Genomic DNA, 19,786 nt, shown 5'->3' with positions numbered 1-19,786 from the left:
TTCTTAGCTCTTATAATAGATTAGAGAAGTTAATAAATATTGTAAATGTTTTCTAATAACTTTTCTGGTTTAAAAAATGGTGTGTAAAATTACTTTGGGATCTAACCCCCAAAATGTTTGTTTCTAGTGAAAACCTTTAATTCTGTGTTCTAGTGAGTAATGATCATTTAACTATATTTATTTTTTTCTATGTGTCTGACCCTCCAAGTCAAGGCAGTCATAGGATAATTATGCCAGGAAGAAAAGGAAGAATTCAGAGAGCTGGATTTGGCTTTTATTTTGACTGTATTGGTGAAAATCGTTACTCACCCTAAGTAATGGTTCGGGCTAAATTTTCAGCACTGCATGCAGCTCATTTCCTGATTAGCTATCTAAATTATGGAGATGCAAGAGACTGTTGTACAGAAACTGCTCCCATTTTTTCATTTTATTTAGTTCCAAAAGATTATTAGTTGAAAAAAAACCAGACATAGGAGGTTACTATTTTAAGTGCTTTATAACTAAAAATTAACAAGATGTTGAATCAGACTGGAGACCCCGCTCTGCAGGACGCAAGGGAGATAGACGTGCCCCTCTATGCTATACGTTTCTGTGCTGATCTGTTCTGTTTTATAGTAACTCCTCAATTAACATTGTAGTTATGTTCCTGAAAAAGGCTACTTTAAATGAAACATGTTAAGCGAATCCAATTTCCCCATAAGAATTAATGTAAACAGCAGGGGTTCGGTTACAGGGAAAAAAATTTTCCCCAGACAAAAGACTATATACATATATATATATATATATATACACACCACACACACACACATATATTTACACAGTATACGTTTTAAACAAACAGTTTAATACTGTACACAGCAATGATGATTGTGAAGCTTGGTTGAGGTGGAGGAGTCAGAGGGTGGGATATTTCCCAGGGGATGCCTCACTGCTAAATGATGAACTAGCACTCAGCTGAGCCCTCAAGGGTTAACGCGTTGTTGTTAATGTAGCCTCACACTCTACAAGGCAGCAGAAATGGAGGGAGGAGACCCAGCAAGGCAGAGACAGACAGAGACACACACCGTGTGTGTGTGTGTGTGTGTGTGTGTGTGTGTGGCCGTGGTTCCCGTGGGAGCTGCGGGGGCAGCACTCGGGGTGGGGGCAGTGTGCGGAGCCCCGACTGCCCCTATGCGTAGGAGCCGGAGGGGGGACATGCCACTGAGCCACAGCATGCTCGGAGCAGGGTGAACCCTGGACCCCAGTCCCTGGCGGAAGCTCGAGAGCCAGATTAAAACACCTGAAGGGCCAGATGTGACCTCTGGGCCGTAGTTTGCCCACCCCTGTGCTAATAGGTCTGGCAGGCTGGAAGGCTTTTTCACTTTTAAGTTACTTGGATTCCCTCTGGAGGAAGACTCACCAGGCTGCAGCAGCTAGCTGTGGGAAGCCTGCAGGAAGGATCAAACAGGGATAGGAAAGGGTGGACACTAAGACCCAGGGGTGCCCCAAATTTTCAGGTGCCCTATGCAGCTGCATATGCCTAAGGATGGCCCTGTGTGTGTGTGTGTGAGAGAGAGAGGGAGAGACAGAGACACACACCGTGTGTGTGTGTGTGTGTGTGTGTGTGTGTGTGTGAGAGAGAGAGAGAGACGCGCATTGCCCCTTTAAGTACACTGACCCCACACTAAGTACACTGCCTTTTTAAGTAGATCAGCAGCTGTTGCCAGGAAGCTCCCTCCGTCTTGAGCCCTGTGGTGTGGTGTCCTCTCCCCCCCCCCGCTGCAGGAGCAGGGGGACACCCGGACATTAGCACCCCTCTTTCCCTCCTCCCCCCACGCTCCACACAGCAAGCAGGAGGCTCCGGGGAGCAGCTCCAAGGCAGAGGGCAGGAGCAGCACATTGGGGGGGGGGGGGAGCAGCTGAACTGCCTGGCAATTAATAGCCTGCTGGACGGCTGCCACACAGGGAATTTAGGGGAGCTGATGCGGGGCTGCTGGTCCACCCTAGTTCCAAATCCCCACCAGCTGGCTCCCATGGGCTGCCCTTCCTGCAAGCAGCTGACAAAGCAGGTGACTGACAAACAACGTTATAAGGTTGCATTGTGCAACTTTAAATGAGCATGTTCTCTAAGGGCATGGCTACACTTGCAGATGTAGAGCGCCGGGAGTTAAACCAGCCCTCGGAGACCGCAGCAGGAAAAGCGCTGCCGTGTGTTCACACTGTCAGCTGTAAGCCCAGTGGCGTAGCCACATTTGCGGCACTTGCAGTGGCATTGGGAGCGGTGCATTATGGGTAGCTATCCCACAGAGCACCTCTTCCCATTCTGGCGCTGTGGCTTGTGGGAAGGGGGAGGGGGGTGTGGGGCATTCTGGGTCCTGTCCCAATGCCCCGTGATGTATCGCTTCTCTTCCCAGTAATCCCTGTGCTTCCATCCACATTTGGCGCCATCTTTCAACGGTTTTTGTACTGCACACTCTGTCTTCTCTTTCGGTCTGGAACAGATCCTGAACTTGTGAGGAATATGCAAATGGGTCTCGCCAACACGTCATGAATTGCAGTCGAGTTACTCCTTAAGCTACAAAGTGACAGTGAAGTGTCTGACGATGATGTCGACTCGCATAACGCATATGACATGAGATTGCTTGTGGCATTCATGGATATGCTCACCACAGTGGAACACCGCTTTTGGGCTCAGGAAACAAGCACTGAGTGGTGGGATCACATCGTCATGCAAGTCTGGGATGACGAGCAGTGGCTGCAGAACTTTTGGATGAGGAAAGCCACTTTCATGGGACTGTGTGCTGCTCACCCCCACCCTGCGGCGCAAGGATACAAGATTGAGAGCTGCCCTACTGGTGGAGAAGCATGTAGCTATTGCAATCTGGAAGCTGACAACTCCAGACTGCTACCAATCGGCGCTAACCAGTTCAGAGTGGGAAAGTCGACCGTTGGAATCATGTTGATGCAAGTTTGCAGGGCCATTAATCGCATCCTGCTCAGAAGAACTGTGACTCTGGACAATGTGCGTGACATTGTGGCTGGTTTTGCACAAATGGTTTTCCCTAACTGTAGAGGGGTGATAGATGGGACGTATATTCCAATTCTGGCACCAGACCACCTAGCCTCCAAGTACATAAATCGGAAGAGGTATTTCTCGATGGTTCTCCAGGCACTTGTGGATCATTGTGGGCATTTCATGGACATGAACACAGGCTGGTCTGGAAAGGTGCATGACACACGCATCTTTCAGAACACAGGACTGTTCAGGAAGCTGCAAGTCAGGACTTTCTTCCCAGACCCGATGATCACTGTGGGGGAAGACAAAATGCCCATTGTTATCCTTGGAGACCCCACTTACCCTTTGATGCCGTGGCTCATGAAACCATACACAGGGAGCCTTGACAGCAGCAAGGAGAGGTTCAACAACAGGCTGAGTCCGTGCAGAATGACTGTGGAGTGTGCTTTTGGCCATTTAAAGGGCCACTGGCACTGTCTGTATGGGAAGCTGGACCTGGCCGATGACAACATCCACACGGTTATAGCTGCGTGCTGTACCCTCCATAACATTTGTGAAGGGAAGGATGAAAGCTTCACTCAGGCATGAACCACAGAGGTTCAACACCTGGAGGCTGAATTTCAACAGCCAGAGATCAGGGCTATTAGAGGGGCCCAGCCTGGGGCTGTAAAGATTAGGGATGCCTTGAGGGAGCAATCTGATGCTGAAAGCCACCAGTAATGTCTGGTGCCCTGCACAGGAGTGAAGTGCAGCGGTTCCAGTGCTAGTAGGCATCTGTTTTTAAGACGTATGATGCACTGACTTGCAGTGCCTATTGCTTTCCTGGGCTACACTATCTTTTACTTAATGCAATAAAGAATGTTTGCCAAGCCAAAAAATTCATTTATTGAAAAGAAACACAAGTGCTGGAGAAACACACATGGCATGACACATCTGTGCTGTGTGGGACGAGGGAAGGGGGCGGGGTGGGGAACGGGACAATCCCAGATTTGCGTATGTCCTGGTATCATATTCAACCTTCCTGTCTGGAGTGCCGTGCAATGAGTGCTGCACTTCAGTCTGGCTAAAATGCATGGTGATAGGGGTTGAGTGCAGTGGGTAAGGGTCGTAGTTTGCAGGGCTGGGTGGTGAAGCTACAGGTGTTGGAGGCAGCTGGTGGCGATAAGAAACCGGATGTTGGGGGAAGTGGGTTGGCGGTGACATGAGGGAACAAGGGAAAGAGTTTTGGTACAAGGGTTGTGGGGGGATCTGCTCCATCTGCAGTGCTGTGAGCACCTGCATCGAGTCCGCTTGGCACTCCATAATGCTTAGGAGTTGCTCCGTGCTTTGGTGCCAGCAATCTACATTCTGCTGGCAGAGCCTCCTTTCGGTCTCTCGCCACTCCTGTACTTTTTGATTTTCAGGAAGGGACTGCTGCATGACTTCATGCAGAAGGTCCTCCTTGCATCTTCGCGGCCACTTCCTGATTCTTTGCAGCCTTTCGGCCGTTGATAATAAGGACGGCTGGGATCTCAAGGTTGCATCTGTAAAGCCAAAATGCAACAATTAACAGAGGCAGCATTGTTCACACCAGACAGAGCAATGACTCAGCCAAACTTAGAGACAAGCACAGTGCACACAATAGCAGAAAGTGCCTGTCCCAAAGTGAGCGCACATAACCCACAAGAGCCCCAAAATGGTAAGCACAGGGGCAAGGGGGACTGATTGTTTCAGGACTGTACTGTCCTCTGGGGTTCTGTGCCCTGGGGAGAGCCAACAGCTGCAGGGGGCCCCTATACTGAACACTGTCCCCACATTTTCCATAGGATGAGTTCATCCTGGAAGATATCTCGCTGCTGAGGGTGACCTGGGAAGCAAGGGAGGGTCTTCTACTACAATGCGGCTTCTGCCCTGGCCCTTATGCCGCTTGCCTGTGTGCAGCAATGTTCCCCCCACCCCTCAGGGCACAGTGGCGCGGACATGTTAGCCTTACTGGGACAAGGAGCACAGTAGTTCTGCCAAGGAACCTGCACAAGCGGATTGCCCAGCTTCTGCATGAGGTCTTCGATGAGATCACTGAGGCCGATTACCGCGATGTGAGAGAGCATATCAACGCCCTATTCCGCATCTAGGCATGCATGCAGCCCTAACCCTTCTTTCTGCAACCCTCCTCGGCCCAGGAGCCTGCACCAAACAACTACCTTCCCAAAATAAAAGCCACTTACCAGGCACCTCCTCTGCTGTTTGTTCTTCCCCAAGCACCACCCACTGCGACTGGCTACCTTCCTCCTGACTTGAAAACAGCTCCTGGCTGCATGCATCTAGGGATGCTGGGCCGTCCTCTGGCTCTGGGCCCCCCTCCTCCTCAGCACCCTCACTCCTGCTTTCCTCCTGCTGCTTTGTTGCTGCTACGGCCTCTGAAGTGTCCATGGCGCTCTTTGGCGTGAAGGTGGGGTCGCCCCCAAGTAGCGACCCCACGGTCGTGGGGGCAGCACCGGAGCGGCAGTTTGCCTCACGGGCTTTGTGGTAGGCATTCCAAGCTCTTTCACTTTAACCCTGTGTCCTGGTCATGGCCCCTTTCTATCATGGCCCTTGATATCTGCCCATAGGTGTCATAATTCCTATGGCTGGAGCACAGTTGGGACTGGTCAGCTTCCTCTCCCCAAACACTCATGAGGTCCAGCACCTTGCCATTGCTCCATACTGGGGATTGCCTGGTGCATTGTAGGCATGGTCACCTGGAAAGATGCGCTGAGAGCACTACATGCCTTGCTGAGCAAACAGGAAGGGGAATTTCAAAATTCCCAGGGAATTTAAAGGGAGGTTCTGACGGTTGGTCACCTGAGGGCAGGGCAGTAGAGTTCAAAGTGATGACCAGAGTGGCTAGAACAGGCATTGTGGGACACTTCTGGAGGCCGATCAGAGCACACTAACAGACCAGGGCGACCACATTGGCGCCGCGGCGCTCCAGCCGGGGCGCAGCAAGCTTTATGCTTCTCATGGAGGTGGATTACCAGGAGTGCTCGAGCCACGGAGTCCGGGTGCTCTACGTGCCTTGCCAGTGTGGACACCTCAGGAGTTAGAGCGCCCAGGGCTGATTTAATGCGCTCTAACTTGCAAGTGTAGCCAAGGCCTAATTGATCAGCAATGTAACAATGAAACCATGTTAACCAGGATGATGTTAAGTGAGGAGTTACTAGAAATAGGTTCTTAAACCGAGCACATCACAGTAGTGTTTGGGCATCTGCCAGTACTGCATTAAGTAAGATGACTCTCTTTGGTCCCATGTGGTTTGTTCTCTCATCAGCTCTGCAGGGGAGAAATGTGTGCAGTGGAATGTTTTGTTTTAGTGAGGTGGGTTGTTTGTTTTTGATGTCCTTACTTCGTAAGGGAGTTCATTCCACAGTCTGACACCAGGCCCCAAGAAAGTTCTGTCTCCTGCATAGATGAGTTTTCCCTTTCCGGTAGAAAAATACATTGTGTCAGAAGAGTGAGTTGTCGACCACGGCCTTCATCGCAGATCTTCAGTCAGTCTTTTAGATATAGTAGACCAGGTCATGGAGCACTATGAAGATAAGGACTGACACCTTGAACTTGATTCGATATTCTATGGAAAGCTAATCTAGAGAGCGGGGGACAGGTTTGATGTGTTTGCGATAGCCAGTGTTGCTGAAGAGATGTGCTGTCATGTTCTTTAGTAGTTGTATAGTCACTTCGTCTGCACCCCATCCTGCACACAACTCTTAGGTGGTAGGGAAGGTCCTCCATGCCTAGGTGGATTTAACCCATAGTTCTTCAAGGGCTTGATCCTGAAAGGTGCTAAGAAGCTTCTGAAGTCAGTGGGAGTTGAGGGTGCTCATAACCTCCAGGAGTTGATCAGCACCTTGCAGGATTGAACCCTAAATGACTCTCAAATGAAGCTGTCAAATCACTGTTCAAACATTAATTAATTAAATGTCCACCCTGGTGAAGTGGATATTACCATCCCTGTTCTAGGGATGGGGAAACTGAGACACAGAGACCTTCCCCAGATCACTCAGCAGAATTGGAAATTGAACCCAGGAAAGCTGATCTCCATTCTTATGGGATGACTACTAATAAACCACACTGCAACTTCATTCTGTTGATGCCCTACAATTTCCACACTCCTCCATTCTTACTTTAAATTGGAGAAGGCACAGAGAAGAAATATGTGAATGATTAGCTTAATCTTCCTTTTGTTAAGGGGTGACTTGATCACAGTTTATAAGTACTTACATGAGAAACAAACAAATTGATAAAAGGCTCTTCAGTCTAGCAAATAACGATATATCAGGATCCAATAGTAAAAGCTGAAATTAGGTAAATTTAGACTAGAAATAAGGTGCACATTTTTAACAGTGATGGTAATTTACCATTGGAACAATTTACCAAGGATTGTGGTGGATTCTCCATCACTAGTAATTTTTAAATCAAGATTGGATGTTTTTCTAAAGGATATGCTCTAATTCCAACAGACATTAATTCAGGAAAGTTCTGTGGCCTGTGGTATAAACAGGGCAGACTAGATGATCACAGTAGTCCCTTCTGGTTTTATAGTCTATGAAAAATATTTTTAAAGGAAGATCTAGTGAACCTGCTCTTGCCATTTAAACTGAAACAGGAAAAATATCAACTTAAAAGAAGTCCACATATTGTCAATGCATAATTATTCATCCTAATCCATAACAAGGAAACAATTGCAATCAGTAAAATTTAATTTATCATCACAACCTACAGCAGACTATAAATTGATCGGACATAGTAAAGAAAACTACTTTGTTTCCAGTAGATACTTTCACGTCTCAAATAGATATGAATAAATTCAATATTATTTAAAAAATTTAAAATCTAAATTATTATATGACTTCATGGGAAACCTCTTCTACATCAAAGGGAGAGGATCCATTGATGTTTCATCTTCCTTCTTTTATTCCCCAATGATTGTCTTTCATCTTATCCGGATCAAAGAAAGTTTGAATTTGATTTCTATAAATAGCTAGAGACTCACATGGATACCTTTGCAATTTACATGACAGCTAGTTTCTTTATCAAGGCCCTGACCCAACTCTCATTAAAGTAAATGGATGTCTTTCATTTGACTTTAATGGGAGCTGTCAAGCCCTACATAAAGAAACTAATTGCCATGTAAATTGCAAAGTAACAGATGCATTACCAGGATACAAAGCAGCTGCATGATTTTGGAATAGCGTATCTGACCTCTGAATGTTCAGCCTAAAAAACCTGTCCTAGTCTAATATCACCACAAAATAACTCTCCAAGTTCTACCAAGCATTCTCTCTCTCTCTTTCTTCAACATTTAGCCAGACAGTTGGCCGTAGCAATTGTTTGCCGTTTGGTCCGTTCCTGCCCAACCGCAAAGGCTTGATGTCCTGAGAATCCAACATCAGAAAAGACTTCATGAAACTATTGTACTAGGGGGTCTGTCTCTAGGCCGTCTCCACCCCTTGGTTGGTGGAATTTTATCCCAGATGTTACAAGCCACATGGAGAACAGCGTTCGCTGGAACGTCTGGTGGCATCCTTGCGACGTGTCCAAAAAGTGTAAGGCGCTGCCTGCGGACAATGGGCCCAGTCGTCTGTAGACCAGAGCGACCATAAACATCTGATTACAGATGCAGCCATTAGGTAGGTATTAGGTAGGATTAAAGCAGTTGCTAGGAAGATAATGTAAGCTAACACTAAACTTGCCCTAAGGGGAAAAAACCTCTATTTAAAGAGAAACGGGTTTCTGTCAAACAGGTTTTAAACATATCAATCAAAATTTTCATGACATAATTCAGAGAAAAAAACAGGAACCCTTTATTTTTTACATGAAATGTTACCTTGTTGCCACAGTGCTAGGATTTAAGTTCTTACTAATAATCAAACACCTAACAAGTTAGTATGTAATAAATTAGTATTGTAATAAATTAGTCAAATAAAAAAGCAATGCTTCACAGACTGGACTTGCAAGCCCAGAGACTGTCTGTGTTAATGCATATTAGTTCTAATTTGTCTGTACGGGGGAAAGCCATGTTTATACACATCTGGATAACTTTCAGCACCTGCTTTGAATTGAGAGATTGGTGCAGGAGGTATGTAACTTCAGCTGGTTACACTTGAACTCTAAAACATCCACCTGAATTTTCAGATAGGGAAGGCAGTAGCTAACTGTGTTGTTTTTTTTTTCTCTATAAATGTAGCCACTGAGCAAAGGGACACATCCATTTACTAAAAGCTAGCTAACAGAAACAGAAGCAGCACAGAGAAGCTCTCTTCAATGAATACATGTTAAGGGAATAAACATTTTAAAGGAATACCTGATAAATCAGTTTAGAGACTGAGGAAAAACTAGTCTGGGGAAAAAATAGGTTACATAACATTATTTATCATTTGCTCAGTGTCACCACTGTGCTCATGCTGTACAAGACAAATAAAAAGGCAGTTCTGTCCTGAGGGACTTGCATTCTAAGAGCCAGATCCTCCTGTAAATCCTTACATAGTTGCTTAGGTTTTGACATACTAAGTAGTCCTGTTCCTGTTAATGGAATGACTGGAGTCAGAAATGGGGGCCAGAATAAGACAAATCACACTGGAAGAGCCAGAGGAATGTATCAATACAGTTTCCTTAATTTGCAGATTCCTAGGAAGGTTTTTGCAGACCTGGAAGCAAACAGAAGAGAAAATCAAAGAGGATCCTAGAGGATCAATCCTTACTGCCCTCAGAAAAGAAGGTAAGGCTGACAAAGTTAGTGTATTATTATGTATAAATACTGGATTATTCATTCACTTAATGTATTATATTGTAACCACAGGGGCCTTGATTAACAAGACATCTCACATGATCAGCCTTCTCTTTTTTCCATTTGGTGCCTTTGTGAGATTCTCTTTCATTTTCTTCCTCCATGCTTTTTACTGTTGCGGCAGGATCTGTAACTAAAGTCATTTTTGATCATACAGAGAAAAAAAGTAGGTCCTTTTAACACTTCCCCATACATCAGTGATCTATGTTTGCGACAGGCTGGGCCAAATGGTTCCATTTGACTCTCCTGAGGTGTCTGAACTATTCCTGGTTCAAAACCAAGGCACAACTTTGTACTGCTGAAAGTGATCTCTTTATGTGTATCTCCCTTATGCTCATGGTTTCAAAACTAATCTCAATCCTGCTTTTTGTGTTTACATTTAAAAATGATCAAAATAAGGAACTTTATTTGGAAAAAGCAAGTGTCAATTTAGAATTCCTCAATACATGCAGTTTTCAACAACCTAATTTTCAGAGCTGTTCTTGGAGATCAGAAGACAATCTGTCTGAGGCTGGATTAACTGTATACTTTGGAGAGTTCCATTTGCTGGATGATTGTGGAACAATCATCCCAGTTTTACTGCACATCTGTTTGTGTTACAAGAATACTGCTCTTAATCATAATGGACCCAACCCCATTTATTGGGTCCAGTATCTAAGTAACTGATTTGTTCCACCTGTTGTTTCATACTCTTTTGTTCAGCTGTCTGAGGGTATTCAAAGAAAGTAAGGGATGTTTCGACTCTTTCAAATATGTCAGCATTCATAAGAGAAACATTCACTAATAATACTGGAATAGTTGAAAATATATTACTGTTCTGGTCCTTGGGACAGACTACTTGGTGCTGCTGTAGTTGGTGTGAAGCAGTATTTTCATTTTTAAGCATGTATTTTCAGGAATTTGTAAAATGAATGAAAAATTTCTCAGGTCTGAGCATAAAATTCAACATTTTTTCCCTACTAAATTTGAAAAATCCTGATGAATTATTTCCTTTAAAGTGCATGTGTCCTTCTCCCAAAGCAATGGTTCACACTGTGTGAAGTTTTGTTCTTTGTTTATAGAACAGTAGCAAAAGTGGAGGATTTTAGCATGCTGGGAAAACTGTTCCCAGAGAGTAGTTATCAGTGGTTCGCAGTCAGGCTGGAAGGGCACATCAAGTTGGGTGCCGCAGAGATCAGTTCTGGGTCTGATTCTGTTCAATATCTTCATCAATGATTTAGATAATGGCAAACAGAATACACTTATAAAGTTTGCGGATTATACCATGCTGGGGGCGGGGGGGGGGGGGGTTTGCAAGTGCCTTGGAGGATAGGATTAAAATTCAAAATTATCTGGACTAACTGGAGAAATACTTTGAAGTAAACAGGATGAAATTCAATATGGACAAATCCAAAAATACTCCACTTAGGAAGGAACAATCAGTTGCACATATACAAAACGGGAAATGATTGCCTAGGAAAGAATACTGAGAAAAGGGATCTGGGGGTCATAGTGGATCACAAGCTAAATATGAGTCAACAGTGTAACACTTTTGCAAAAAAAAAAAGCAAACATCATTCTGGGATGGATTAGTAGGAGTGTTGTAAGACATAAGTATTTCTTCCACTCTACTCTGCGCTGATTAGGCCTCAACTCAAATATTGTGTCCAGTTCTGGGCGCCACATTTCAGGAAAGATGTGGACAAATTGGAGAAAGTCCAAAGAAGAGCAACAGAAATGATTAAAGGTCTAGAAAACATGACCTATGAGGATAGACTGAAAACTCTGCGTTTGTTTAGTCTGGAGAACAGAAGACTTAGAGCAGTGGTTCTCAGGGGTCTGGGGCCCTCTGGGGAGCTGTGAGTAGGTTTCAGGGGGTCTGCCAAGCATGGCTGGCATTAGACTCACTAGGGTCCAGAGCAGAAAGTCAAAGTCCCACCTTGTGGGACTGCAGCTGAGGGCCCCGAGCCCCACCACCTGGGGATGAAGCTGAAGCCTGAGTAACTTAGCTTCGCGTTGCCCCCTATGGTGTTGGGCCCCAGGCAATTGCCCTCCTTGATACCCCCTAACACAGGGGTCTCAAACACGCGGCCCGCTGGGTTCTTTTGTATGGCCCACCAAGCTCCCTACGCCCCCATCCTCCCGCCCCTCTGCCTACCTCCAGGCCAGGGGTGGGCAAACTACATCCCACGGGCCGAATCCGGCCTCGGGATCACCCCCCCGTGGCATGCAGAACCATGTGTTGCTCTCGCTTCCAGGCACCACCAACCGTAGCTCCCTTTGGCCAGGAACAGGTAACTGCGGCCAGTGGGAGTATCGGGGGAGGTACCTGGAAGCGAAAGCAACGCAGAGCCCTCTTCCCCCTCCCCGCCCCCCACAGGGATGTGATTCCGGCTGCTTCCTGGAGTGGAGCAGAGCAGAGCGGGGCCAGAGCAAGCAGGCAGCCTGCCCTGGCCCCAGTGCACGCCACTGCCACCCTGGAGCCACTCTAGGTAAGCGGCGCCAGGCTGGAGCCCGCACCCTGAACCTCTCCTCCATCCCAACTCCCTGCCCTGAGCCCCCTGCTGCATGCCGTACCCCTCCTGCACCCCAACTCCGTGCCCTGAGCCCCACACCGTACCCCAACTCCCTGCCGAGCTCCCTGCCACACGCCGCACCCTGCACCCCAACTCCCTGCCCTGAGCCCCACACCACACCCCAACTCCCTGCCCTGAGCCCCCGCCGCACCCCTCACCCCTCCTGCAACCCTCACCCCTCCTGCACCCCACTCCCCAACTCCCTGCCCTGAGCCCCCTGCTGTACCCTGCACCCCTCCTGCATCTCAACTCCCTGCCCTGAGCCCCCGCCACACCCTGCACCCCTCCTGCACCCCCTGGGGACAGGGAGGGGGCGGAGTTGGGGTGGGAACTTCAGAGAAGGGATTGGAACGAGGGCAGGGAAGGGGTGGGAAGAGGTAGGGCAAGAGTGGGGCCTCATGGAAGGGGGGCTGGGCCAGGGGCAGCGCAAGGGGGGGTGTCAGTGATGTGGCCCTCGGGCCAATGCACTAGTCCTCATGTGGCCCTTGTGGTCATTTGAGTTTGAGACCCTATCCCTACGTAAGCCCTGGCTTTTATATGCACAAAAACAGCTGTTGTGGCACATCTGGGCCATGGAGTTTTTATAGTATGTTGGACGGGGGAGGCTCAGAAAGAAAAAGGTTGAGAACCCCTGACTGAGAGGGGACATAACAGTTTTCAAATACATAAAAGGTTGTTACAAAGAAGAGGGAGAAAAATTGTTCCCCTTAACCTCTGAGGATAGAACAAGAAGCAATGGGATTAAATTGCAGCAAGGGAGGTTTAGGCTGGACATTAGGGAAAACTCTCCAACTATCAAGGTATAAGCACTGGAATAAATTGCCAAGGGAGACTGTGGAATTTCCATCACTGGAGATTTTTAAGAGCAGGTTAGACAAACACCAGGCAGGGATGAACTAGATAATACTTAGCCCTGCCTTGAGTGCAGGGAACCGGACTAGATGACTTTTTGGGGTCCCTTCCAGTCCTTCAATTCTGTGATTCACACCATCTGCATTGTAGGAACCTTGGTGCTACAGGACGTTGACGACATCACAGTTTTTGAGGTTACCAGTTTCTGTTTTAACACTTTTGACAATGTTGTGGCACCCTCAAAACCTAAAAACTGCTTATTGTTGAGGTCCCTTTTCACTAGCCTGTAAGGATTATAAAACAGCAGGTACTTTGGGGACATACCATAGTATGAAGGGGTTATAACACAGCAGGTGTAAAATGTGTATAGGAGTAATATTCTTATGCAGTCTAGTTAAAGACACCTTCTCTCAGTCTTGGAAGAATGAGTCCTGAGGGACTGTAAACTCTTGTATTAGATTCTAAACTCTTCCGGTGAGGAACCATGTCTCCTCTGTATTGTGAGGCACCTAATATGTTATTGGATGCTGTAAAATGAAACAATTCAATAATAATAATGAGTTTTAAATAGGCTTATATTATACATTAATTAGATCAAAGGAAACAAACTGGATGGAATCTCCAAAACCAAATCTTAAACACACAAAAAATTAACAGGGTGATCAGCATCACAAAAAGGGCATGACACTGTTTATATGCCCAAAGCTAATAGCATGGAATCCAATTAACAAGGTGGGGATGGTAATCATATGATTATACAGTAACTCCTTGCTTAACGTTGGAGTTATGTTCTTGAAAAATGTGACGTTAAGCAAAACGATGTTAAGTGAATCCAATTTCCCCATAAAAATTAATGTAAATGGAGGGGTTAGGTTCCAGAGAAATTTGTTTTGCCAGACAAAAGACATTATATACATATACCGTGTAAGTTTTAAAAAATTTTAAACAAACAATTTAATGCAGGCATAAATTTTAAACAAACAATTTAATACTGTACTCAGCAATGATGATTGTTAAGCTTGGTTGAGGTGGTGAAGTCAGAGGTGGAAGAGGGTGGATCGTCCGGCTGCTCCTCTTGCTGTTCTTCCTTAACTGTCACAACTCGAAAAAACATAGCTAGAGATGGTTGTTTTGCTTTCCTTTTTTTTTCTTGGTAAATTTCTTTATAGCAAGTCATTAGATGACCAACTCCCCTAATAACTTTGGAGCTGCGTTCCCTGTCAGGATCGTCATCACTAAGGATTTGCAAGCCAGCTTCAATCATTTGGAAAGCTTCAGAAAGCCGTTTGGCAGTCAAATTTCGATGGGTTGGTTCTTCTTTTACTTCTTGGCCCTCGTCTTCCACTGCTCTCATCATGTCTAGTTGCATCAGATCTTCATTGGTTAGCTCTTCTCCGTGTGACTGCAGAAGTTGTGTAACGTCGGCTTCTTCCACCTTATCAAAACCCGCTTTCTTGGCCAAGCCGAGAATATCTTTCTTCATAGCGGGAACAACATCTTTAAATCCTTTTAAATCATTGACACATTCAGGCCACAACTTCCACCACACACCGTTCATGCATGCCTGAGTAACCTCAGCCCAGGACTCACCGATGTTATTGATGCACTTGAGGATGTTGTAGTCACGCCAAAATTGCCGAATTGTAGGCTTGCCTTCTCCATCAGTGCCTCTGATGAGCTGGTCGAAAGTACGGCGTAAGTAATATGCCTTAAAGGCAGCAATGGCTCCTTGGTCCATGGGTTGGATGAGTGATGTGGTGTTCGGTGGCAGAAAGACAACTTTGACGTTTTCGCAGAGGTCGTCCAAGTTGATTGGATGAGCTGGTACATCATCAATAAGTAATAAAATCTTGAAATCAAGATTTTCCTTGGCACAATATTCCTTCCATGCAGGGATGGCATAAAGAGTCAGCCATTCTGAAAAAATAGCTCCAGTTATCCATGCCTTCTTATTGGATCTCCAAATGACCGGAAGGTGTTCCTTTGAAAGTCCCTTGAGAGCTCGTGGTGTTTCGAATTGGTACACAGTCAGTGGTTTCATCTTCATGTCTCCGGCAGCATTACCACCTAAAAGCAAAGTTAGGCGGTCTTTTACTGCTTTAAATCCAGGCGCTGTCTTCTCCTCTCGGAAAATGCACGTCCGTTCAGGCATCATCTTCCAGTAGAGGCTCGTTTCATTGACATTGAAGACTTGCTTAGGTGAATAGCCACATTCCTCAATTATTTTCTTGAGATAGTCGGGGAATTTTTTAGCTGCTGCAGGATCGGCACTAGCCACCTCACTGGACATCTTCATGTTGTGCAGGTGGAAGCGCTTCTTGAACCGATCAAACCATCCCCGACTTGCCATGAACATCTCTGTCTGTGATCCTTCACCTTGGTCTCTCTTTAATTTGTCATACAAACTTTTTGCCTTAGCTTGTATCACAGGCAAACTTAGAGGTATGTTCCGCTGGTTTTGGTCCTCTATCCACACTGAGAGAAGACGCTCCATGTTTTCCATCAAACTACTTCTTGATCGACTTATTTTAGTAGCACTAAGCGGTGTTACACACCGAGCACTAGCCCTGATCTTGTCGGCATTACTCCGAATTGTTCTCACAGTGGTCGGAGTAAGACCTAGAGTGATGCCAATGTCTACCGCACGCTCACCTGCATCAAAATGCCTTAAAACGTCTAATTTAGTACCCAAACTAATGGTTTTCCTGGTTTTCTTACTGCTAGTAGTACTGCTACCACTAGGTACTCCACTATGACTTGCTCGGCGTTTTTGACTCATGATGCTGGGTGATACTCTACAGTACAATTACAACGAGCCCTCCACCATTACATTTAAAACAGACTTGCACAGGATCACTGGAACAATGTCCTATGTCAGCTCCTTGAGTTCCTTCTGTTTCTTGCTCACTCACATTAGCAGCAGCTCCCCTTTCCCCATATCTCCTTGCAGTCACTAATCAGAGGATTCTCTGCGGATCTGCTCATGAACTTCTCCTAAAGCAATGTGTTGAGATCAGGTGGGATATTTCCCAGGGAATCCCTTGCTGCTAAATGATGAACTAGCACTGGGCTGAACCCTCAAGAGTTAACACAGTGTTGTCAATGTAGCCTCAAGCTCTACAAGGCAGTACAGATGGACGCAGGAGGGAGGAGACACAACAGACTCACGACAGTGGCTGCAAACACTTCCCTGCAGAAACTGAAGGTGATGATGAACCCACGCTATCCCGGCCTGCTGGAGCGCACCACACCCTTCTCCGGACGGCGCATGCACGTGCTACTCTTCACTCCCTTCAGCCTGGAGTGGTTGGGATCATGCAGCATCAATCAACTATTGAAAGGGAAAGAATTTGGAAAACCCATGTCATTCTTCATGGTAATCTGCTCCCCTACTGAAAGCTCTGTGGGTTTAGGCTAGGACTAGCTATGGAGTCAGTTTCACTTGCAGGTTCCTACTTTCACAGGAACCCTGCTGGAGGAGCAAAGGCCTGGCTTCCAGGGTGACCTGGAAAAACCAGCCCTGCTGTACCTCCCATAGTAAACCTGCACACAACACCGGGGCAGCACTGCAGCCAATGTAGCTGTGACTGTTGTAAAGAGCAGAAAAATAATGTTTTCTGCAGGGCTGCATCCCTCCCTGCTGTGTGCAGGCAGGGGCAGAGACGTGCAGCTGGCATTGAAGGGAATGGCAAAGCTCCCATGCTTTTCACAGACTTTCATGGAAGCAGGGCCAGGTTCTGTGCATCCTTACACCGCATCTCCCACATGCTATAGTGAAGCAGGCGCTGGAAGAATATTAACTTTCTTTGGGCAGGCTGCCGCCCCCTGTATTCTTACCCTCCTCCCGCAAAGGGGAAGGAGGAAGATGGAACGTTGTGTTGGCAGATGTACGATAGTAAGGCAGGGCTGCCACTATGCAGCCCCTGAAAATGCTTTGCAGGCGGCTGGTAGCCTCGGGTGGAGCCTCCGCAAAAGTTCGGTGTAGCGCCCAATTCCCAAACAGTTCCATAATTATTAAAGGGAAACCACCCAGAGCCCAACCCTTTGGGATATACCATGATGAGATGATGATCAAGGTACCAAGAACTGTTATTTGATGGCAAAAATCCTTTGGATTCTGCATGTCTCTCTTTACCCCAACTACCTTGTTACGTACTGCCTGGCTCTTAGAAATACCACAGAGAAATCAGAACAGACTAAAACACAAAAACATGAGTCCTGCAGCCACTGTCACTATTCCCATCAAGCTTGATTGTGTACAGCCCTGAGGAACGACTCAGAGTGTCACCTGTGATGTCGGCTTTTATGCTGTGAATGCCTGTTCCATAGCAACTGGACTAAAGCCATCCCTTGCTTCACATGGGCCACCAAACATGGTAATGCCAGCTATAAGATGCTAAGACCTTTCAGTCATTGCCAGTCCGCACTAGATTTGAACTACTCTAGTCTATTCTATACAGTTTCTTATAACGCACTCATCACTGAAGTACCTGTGATCCATCCAGAAGAAAAGCTCTGGTATCCAGTTATCTATCTTCCAAATTCTAACTGTGTTGTAAAAAGAATTATATGTGATCACATTTACCTGAAATGCAAGGCTAACGTGGACAATAGATATTAACAGCTTTTTAAACAAGAATTGTCAAAAAATTCAGAGCCAGATTCTGCTCCTCTTATCTATCTACCTACCTATCTACCACACTTATTTGGTCCTGATTACCATAGCACTTAAATAGCACCTCACATTCTTCAGTGTATTTATTCTTGCAATTGTGATGTAGAGAAGTGCTATAATCTCTCTTTTGCAGTCACACAGGCAGTTTGTGGCAGAGCAGGGAACAGGTCTTCCAAGTCCGAGGAGAACACCCTACCCATTGGATTACCCTTCCTCTCATTGAGTAGTACCTTGTTCCTTGAGTAGCCTCAGTAATTTCACTGGACCTACTCATTCAGCAAGATGTTTCTCAATCTGAGAAGGTGAACAGATCCTGAACTAAAGGCTGGGCTATAACTATACATTGTTGTCAGCAGAAAAGTGATCATCGATAATGATAATTATCAGATCACTTCTAAAAAAAAAAAAGTTATTGTGTCTCCCCTGTGCTTTCCTTTCTCATTACAGTAACTCCTCACTTAACAGTTAACATTTTGTTTCGTTGTTATGTTGCTGATCAATTAGGGAACAGGCTCATTTAAAGTTGCGCAATGCTCCCTTATAACGTTGTTTGGCAGCTGCCTGCTTTTTCCACTGCTTGCAGGAAGAGCAGCCGCTGGAGCTAGTGGGGGGAGCTTGGAACCAGGGTGGGCCGGCAGCCCCCCATCGGCTCCCCTAAGTTCCCTCTGCGCAGCCGCCCAGCAGGCTATCAATGCCGGGCAGTTCAGCTGCCCCTCCCCCCACTGCCGTGTGCTGCTCTTGCCCTCTGCCTTGGAGCTGCTCCCGGGAGCCTCCTGCTTGCTGTGCAGGGGGCGGGAAAGAGGGGTGCTAATGTCAGGGTGTCCCCCTCCCCCCACTCCTGTACCTTATCTCCACAGAGAGGGGCGCTCAGGGCTCACCACACCACAGGGCTCAGAAAGGAGGGAGCTTCCGGGCAGCAGCTGCTGTCTCAAACTTGCTGAGCTAATTAAAAAGGCAGTGTACTTAGAGTGGGGTCAGCGTAGTTAAAGAGGAAATGCGCGTCTCTCTCTCTCTGACACACACATGGTGTGTGTCTCTCACACACACAGACACGCAGGCGTGCACCCACACAGGGCCATCCTTAGACATACGCAGCAGAGGCAGCTGGGTAGGACACCCGAAAATTTGGTGCACCCCTGGGTCTTAATGTCCACCCTCCCACATCTTCCTATCCCTGTTCTGACCCTTCCTTCAGGCTTCTCACAGCTACCTGCTGCAGCCTGGTGAGTCTTCCTCCAGAGGGAATCTAGTAATTTAAAAGTGAAAAAACCTTCCAGCCTGCCAGACCTATTAGCACAGGGGTGGGCAAACTATGGCCCACAGGCCACATCCGGCCCTTCAGATATTTTAATCTGACCCTCGAGCTTCCACCAGGGAGTGGGGTCTGGGGCTTGCCCCGCTCCAGTGCTCCAGCCAGGGGCTTGCCCCATTCCGCTCGTGCTGTGGCTCTGAACGGCTCCCGGAAGCAGCGGCATGTCCCCTCTCCAGCTCCTATGCATAGAGGAACCATGGCCAATGGGAGCTGCAGGGGTGGCACCTGCGGACGGGGCAGCACACCATGCCGCCTGGCTGCCCCTCTGCATGGGAGCTGGAGGGGGGACACACCACTGCTTCTGGGAGCTGCTTGAAGTAAGCGCTGCCTGGAGCCTGCACCCCTCATCCCCCTCCCACCCTCTGAACCCCTTGGTCCCAGCCTGGAGCACCCTCCTGTACCCCCAACCCCTCATCCCCCGTCCCACCCTAAAGCCCATACCCTCAGCTGGAGCCCTCAACCCCTGCACCCCAATCCTCTGCCCCACTCTGAACTCCTCATTTCTGGCCCCACCCCAGAGCCCACACCCCGAGCCAGAGCCCTCACCCCCTCCCACACTCCAACCCTCAATTGCATGAGCATTCATGGCCCGCCA

At 47.1% G+C, this 19,786-nt stretch overlaps 1 protein-coding gene and 1 pseudogene across 8 annotated transcripts in view; both read right to left on the bottom strand.

Moving 5' to 3' along the window:
- The window catches only part of LOC311527588 (tropomodulin-2), an 80,325-nt gene that overhangs the window by 51,619 nt on the left and 8,920 nt on the right, over positions 1–19,786 (bottom strand). The gene's annotated exons all lie outside the window — the stretch shown is intronic.
- On the bottom strand, positions 13,820–18,988 carry LOC311527587 (tigger transposable element-derived protein 1 pseudogene; annotated as a pseudogene). Its single transcript, XR_014714735.1, has 2 exons — positions 18,724–18,988; positions 13,820–16,535 (listed from the first exon to the last, which is right to left on the bottom strand). The product of XR_014714735.1 is annotated as a tigger transposable element-derived protein 1 pseudogene (transcript).

This window comes from Lepidochelys olivacea (genome assembly GCF_965140295.1).
Source record: "Lepidochelys olivacea isolate rLepOli2 genome assembly, chromosome: 10".
Taxonomy (NCBI): Eukaryota; Metazoa; Chordata; order Testudines; family Cheloniidae; genus Lepidochelys; species Lepidochelys olivacea.
The sequence above is the reverse complement of the archived record's forward strand: the minus strand, read 5'-3'. Positions and strand labels throughout refer to the sequence as shown.